Source organism: Trifolium pratense, linkage group LG5 (genome assembly GCF_020283565.1).
Source record: "Trifolium pratense cultivar HEN17-A07 linkage group LG5, ARS_RC_1.1, whole genome shotgun sequence".
NCBI classification, from domain to species: domain Eukaryota; kingdom Viridiplantae; phylum Streptophyta; class Magnoliopsida; order Fabales; family Fabaceae; genus Trifolium; species Trifolium pratense.
Window position 1 is genome coordinate 35,867,311 of NC_060063.1, and position 6,877 is coordinate 35,874,187.

The window sequence follows — 6,877 nt, forward strand, 5'->3', positions numbered from 1 at the left end:
ATAAATAATTATGGCAGGAACCAGTAGTTCCATCAAAAAACATGCATCATCAAAATATAGCCAATTCAATCTTTTTTAAACCTGGACCAATATACAAACATTAAATATTATCATTATTTGGCAAAAAATAATAAACCAGCAATACAATAATAATTTGTTAACAATGAAATGAAAAAAAATATTTAACTTACCATGTGTTGTCTATTGATTATGTTTAAACCTTCAAATGATGTAAAATTTCTGGAAATACGACATTGTTGGTTGTCGTGCAAGTCTCACCATCCTCATCTAATATAAGAAACTTTAGGCCTTTCTTTGTTGTCACTCTTGAAACTGCTACGTACAATTGACCGTGTGTAAAAACCGGTCTAGGTAAATAAACCGCAACCTTCGAAAGAGATTGTCCTTGGCTTTTGTTGATGGTCATTGCAAAACACAAGGATATGGGAAATTGACGGCGACAAAATTTGAAAGGAAGCCCAGAATCCGAAGGAATTAGGTCCATCCTTGGAATATAGACAACTTCGCCGTCCATTTTTTCATTGATAACAACGGCTGTTATAATGTTTTTTCCCAATTCCTTGACCTGTAATCTTGTACCATTACAAAGTCCCCTAGCTTGATCAATATTGCGCAGCAGCATGACAGGGACACCCACTTTTAATGTTAACTGATGATGAGGTATACCAGAACATTGGATATCATTTAAAAATTCAGACGTAAACCAGTCACCCTGAACCTCCTGATCCTCATCAGATTTACATGGTTGATCACAACTTAAATAATCTTGCGATTCACCTGGAATCATAGATAGCACAAAATCATTGACCTCTTTAACGATCTCCAATGTTGGAGCAAGAATTGCCTCATCTTTAAAGAAATTATTTTTCCCAATATCGTTAACAATATTTGGGTAAACAAAATCAACTAAATCCATCAAAGGTTTGTCAGCTTGAACAACACACAATTCTTCTGGAACTTGAATTTCAGCCTCTCCATTTTCATCCCCATTCAATAGGCCATCTCCAATTTTCAAAATCCATTCAGCAAATTCTTTGAGGTCACTTTCTGAGTTGTCAGTAAAATCACCTTTCAACCTCATGTTTTTGGTCAGTTTCAAAACTTTGCAATGCTTCCATAATTTTGATGAGCTAATTGTTGCCCGAACAACTTCACTTCTTGATCCTTTCCTTATTACAGGTAGTATTTGTCTAAAGTCTCCACCTAAGACAACAACCTTTCCACCAAATGGTTTACATCGCAAATTTTTGTCAACCTTACCCATCAAATCCTTCATTGTACGATCAAATGCTTCAAAGCAGTATCTATTCATCATCGGAGCTTCATCCCAAATGAATAGACTTGCTGCTCTTAAGAGTTCTGCTCTGTGACAATGTTGTTTAATATTGCAAGTAGATTTCTCATTTATTTCCAATGGGATGCAAAAAGTTGAGTGAGCTGTTTTTCCGTTAGGAAGCAATAAAGAAGCTATTCCGCTTGAAGCAACATTGATTACAATCTTCCCTTCAGATCTTAGTGCGGCTGAAAGTGTTTTCCACAAGAAAGTCTTGCCTGTACCACCGTAACCATACAAAAAGAAGAATTGGCCATGTCCAGATAAGACCGATGTCAATATTTCTTGATAGACACCATGCTGCTCATCAGTTAACTTTTTAACCAAAGTTGCATGCATAGCAGCTAATTCAACTCTATCATAGCTGAGTTCATCTGCTATGAGTTTATTATGAAATGTATTGACATCTTCAACTATAGGGACAACCATAGACGGGTAATCACCTAATGTTCTTCCATTTTCATTCAACAGTTTTCCAATCTCAATGAGACAAAGATTTTTCAACTGATCATCAGATAATTGTAAATCTACAATAAAATTTTCATTCTAATAAGTACGTAGTTGTTTTAAAATTTTAGATATAATATATAAAATATTATAAGATTTATAAGGTCAAATAAATTACCTGGAAGATTGAGTTCCCTTCTTTTTTTGTACAGAATACCATCACACAACATTTTCCATGTACATCACCAAACATCAAATGGATTAGTCATTGTATTCATGTTCAGTAATCTAACAAACAAACTCCTCATCTGACCACCTGACGCTGTTTCATAAGCTTCCTTAATTGCATCTTTGAACTCTTGGTCATTTTTTAAAAGCCTTAATTCACTACACGCCTCTTGAAATGTATTTAATACTTTGCCATTAACTGTTCTAATACTTTCAAAACTTGTGCATCCCTTTTGTTTTGTCAACAACACCCTCAAGTAGTATAACTGACTGGCTCCAACAGGCACATATGTTAATCTTCCAATGCTAAAACCTTTTTGCCTTGGTTGCCAACGATGTTCCTGAGATAGATAAACAAATTTTGTAGGAAATTGGGAATATGTTAAATCCCGACCTTCTTCATACTCCAAATTTGCTTTAAACCAAGCAGTAAACATTGTGTCAACCATTTCCCGGTAACGGACAACATTATGGAGTGAACTATTATCATCAAATCTGACCAATTGTTGATTTTCCAAGTGAATAGTCAATCTAATAACAGCTGGAAAATGTTGATGAATGTCAAATGCAAATGTCCTCCATACAGCCTCTGCCGGAGATAAATATCGGCAGTCATAAAATCGTTTGATTTCATCAACAGGCTGATTTGACTTGTCGCCATCGGAGATCTCAACATTAGAACGGTCAGGACCTTTATTCACATATTTGAATAAGTACTTGATGGCATTAGATTTATTGCAATATTCAACATTAATATGAGCTTGATACCTCATCAAGAGAAAAGGATTGTAAGGAACAACATAGGCGTTGTCCAAGCTGGCTGCAGTCTTCTTGACAACAACTCCAGTATTACGTCTCCTGTAAGATGGGTAACCTTCATCATCAATGGTTGTGGTGGACTTGTACTTTTTTGGAAAGAACTTTGAGCAACGGTAAGAAACCATGCAAGGAGAATTGACATTTGCTTCACCACATGGGCCGTGCATCATAAACGATGATACCACACCGTAGAGTTTTGGATATAATTTAGGGTGAGGAAGCTCAGCAGATATGACCTTGTCAATGTCACGACCAGTCTTTATCTTGTTTTGTTCATCTAACCATAATAAAATATGTGCATGTGGAAGTCCTCTTTTTTGAAACTCCACAGTATACATACCTATTATAATGCAAGTATATCAATATACGATAATTTTATGAGTTATTAAATAAGCTTCAAGAAAATATAGGACAGATGAAATGAAGAAAAACAAATGAAAATTAATACTTGCCTGCTATAACCTTGCCAAATATTTGATCTTTTTTGAAGTCTGCCATCATTTGATCCAGTTTCATTTTAAATACTCTACAAATAATGTCTGGTCGGTCGGAAGGTTGAAGCCCTCTTCTATCAATGAAATTTCGGATTTCAGGCCAATTTGCATTACATGTAACAGTTATGAACAAATCAGGATAACCAAATCTCTTGCAGATTCCCATTGCATCTTGACAATTGTTAAACATGTAGCGTGGACCTCCAGTAAAAGAATCAGGCAAAATAATGCGTTTTCCGACCGTTGATGCATCCACATCTCCTCTATCGACAGCTTCTTGTAGACCACTCAGAACATCACAACGAATTTTGTCTTGGTTTTCTCTTATGAATGACAACCGCTGGGCTTCAATCATAGTGTAACAATCTACCACGAATTGCTGAAACAATCTCTTTGAAAAAATAATGTTTCCAAATTCGTTATTTCTTTCTTGAATTCGAAAAGCCATGAATTCTCTAATTTTAACTCTGTCTTCCTTCTCATCACTTGGTACTTCTGTTGTCTTTCTATGTGGAATATCTGGTTCCCAACCATTTTCCCCCCAAGGAAACAACAATGGGTATTGCAGAGGCAAGAATAACACATGAGTTTCATGAATTCTAGTCAAGCCATACTTGCTATCATTGACAATAACATCTCTCCCAATTTCTGATTCATCGAAGTCACCGACTATCAGACCAGCCACCTCATCAACTGTAGGTATATTATGCATTCTTGAATCTGCTGATCGTTTTCGATATAACCTTAAGGACAATGCATGAGTATCACAGGATTGAATAGCATCTCTTACCTTTCTAAAAGACTTAGCAAGTGGATTGCAATAATCTATCATTTCCTTCAAGTCTTTAACTAAAGATATATCAATGGGTTCTTTCTTGTTGTTCTCCGACCTGGAAAAAAAAGAAATATCAATTATCTGTAATATATGTAAGTATAATAATATTTGAACTAAACTTCATAAACTACTGACCTAAAGCATGCAACTCGGTTCATCACTTCATTCTGAGTATCATGGATGTATAATTGTGCGAACTTAGGAGTAGTTCCTTGTTCTGGCAATAAAGATCCAATTCTATGATAATTCTGGCCACTTAATATGAACTGAGGAGGTCCACCACCATTGTTAATGTGCTGATTTATTTGACCACCCAATGAAGTGAATGCAAACATACTGTTGTAAGCTCTATAGTTATCCTTAAAGTTCTTACTACGTCGATCACGGCCATTGATCAAAGCTAACAATAGATCAGGAGGTTTTTTAAGAAGAGGAAGTTGAACTTTTCCTTTTCCACAGCAAATTGAGAATCCTATATCAGGACCAGCCCTTGATTTTTCCGCTCGTTCCTCAAACCATAATTCAGCATGACACCACTTGCATGTAAATTCAGGCATGCCAAAGTTAATAAATCCTACATGTAATTTATTGTCAATTGTGTTAATAAACGCTACTTGAGAAATATATTAACTAATTCATTATTTCGATATATGAGTGAATTCAACAAATACCTTCAATTTCAGAATTTGCATACAAAGTGGATCTACATTTATCAATGTCATTTTCCACATTAGAAGAACCTGGTTTGTCATGTAGCAATTAGTTTTTTCAATACAATGTACATCTAACACAATAGACAATTAAAACAGTGTTTAAAGTTAATACCATTGGTTTCATCCTCAAAATCTATTCTTTGAACACCAATGTATTTATTATGCATTCGAAACCTTTTTGAAGTATGGTTATTTGATCTTGATAATGTAGGATCAATAACTTTGGAATGAGCTGATTTTCTTCCTGTATATAACAAATGGGATAAAATAAGATTAAACATCAAAACAATTATAAAAAAATAAAAAACCAGATAATATAAAGTGTTGAGCAACAATTCATATTAACCTTGTTGTGTATTTGTAGACGATTTAGAACTGGACTCATTTGAAGAGTTAACTACACATGAGAGTGGAGAAAAATATTTAGGATTTGGAATTCTAATTCTTTTTGCTGGAATGTCATGGTTCACATCACTTTCGATGTTTGTAGTCAATACGCTATCTGCGCCAAATCAAAAGTATACTATCATATTATCCTACCATTAATCAACATGTTAAAAACATCTAAAATGAAATTTTAAATACCTTGAGTCAAAGGTGATAAAGGAGTCCTATTTGCCTTTCTCTTAAACACTTCTCCGGACGCTATATAGTTGGATTTCGATTTGGTATCCATTGGACTGACATTTTCTGTTATTGAAAAAATACCTCCAAGTATTAAAAAGTATATGTAACTGAAATAACAAATAAAATATATAACCTAATGTCATAAATTTCTTCAGGTTCGTGATTATGGTGTTACCTGAAACATAGGGTGTAAATTTGCAAGAGCTTTCACATCCATTTGGTTCAACATTTTCTGTCATTAAGAACATTCATTTTAGTCATGAAGACTTAGAAAAATCAAAAAGATCAGAAGATTAGGAAGTACAAACCTGAAGATGATCCATTATTTTTGCTTGACGAATTACGTAACCTTTGTTTTCTATTAAATCTGGCTATTTTGGCTTGAGAAATATCCATTGATTGAATTACAACTTTTTTTTAAAAACCATGAGAATAAATCAAGTGAGCAGCTTCATGATAACAAATGTTTGGAAATAATACTTCCTCATAGATTATTTTGTTGAAAGATCATAATAAACCAATGGATATCATGTACCTTTGGAAAATAGCAGTTTCCAATACTTTGAAAAAAAATTTGTGAGACCAATGTAACTAACGAAGTGGGAAAAAATTGATAGTCAACTTATGAGCTAGTCTATTTTGATTACCTTGTTTGTTCATCTAATAAGGTATTGGTGTAAGAAATATGAATAAAAAAGGCAAATGAAATATAGTGTTGTCTCTATCATAAACCTAGAATATCCAACTTTCAATGGGAAAGCTTACTTTGTAGCATAAGTAACACATGCTATTGTCTTTGTCAAGACAATATGGTTAGACGAAAAAAGGAAAATATAAACCATAATAAGACAATTTGTTCATGTGCTTTGATCAGACAACTTTTGATTTTGCTTTTTAGCCATTACATCCAATGGTTCATGATCAAATTGTTGTCTACTTCTACTTGTTTTATTACATATGTATTATATGTGATGGATGATATTATCTTAATGTAAAACCTATCCAAGTTAAGTTGTAGTGCATTTCTTTTGGACAAAATTGCGATTAATTTTCGTATAAGTATATATATTAAAGTAATGGTTAGGAAAATAACATGATATATTTTTTGGCAAAAAAATACTGCCGATTACTATATTAACATCATTTTGAGAATGATAAAAAATATATTAAAATGAACATATAATATAATTTGAGGTAGAACATTTATGAAAATATAAAATATTAGTATTTGTTATTGTATGTTGTTAGAAAAAAAATACTCAATAATAAAAGAAATACATGGATACAAAGTAGTGTAGGTATAAGACGTTTGTGGAATGTTCCAATTGGAAATGTATGCACACCATCCATCCATATATAA

At 33.4% G+C, this 6,877-nt stretch overlaps 1 pseudogene; it reads right to left on the minus strand.

Moving 5' to 3' along the window:
• Positions 1 to 214: 214 nt before the first annotated feature.
• LOC123886529 lies at positions 215 to 5,913 on the minus strand (annotated as a pseudogene).
• Positions 5,914 to 6,877: the final 964 nt, after the last annotated feature.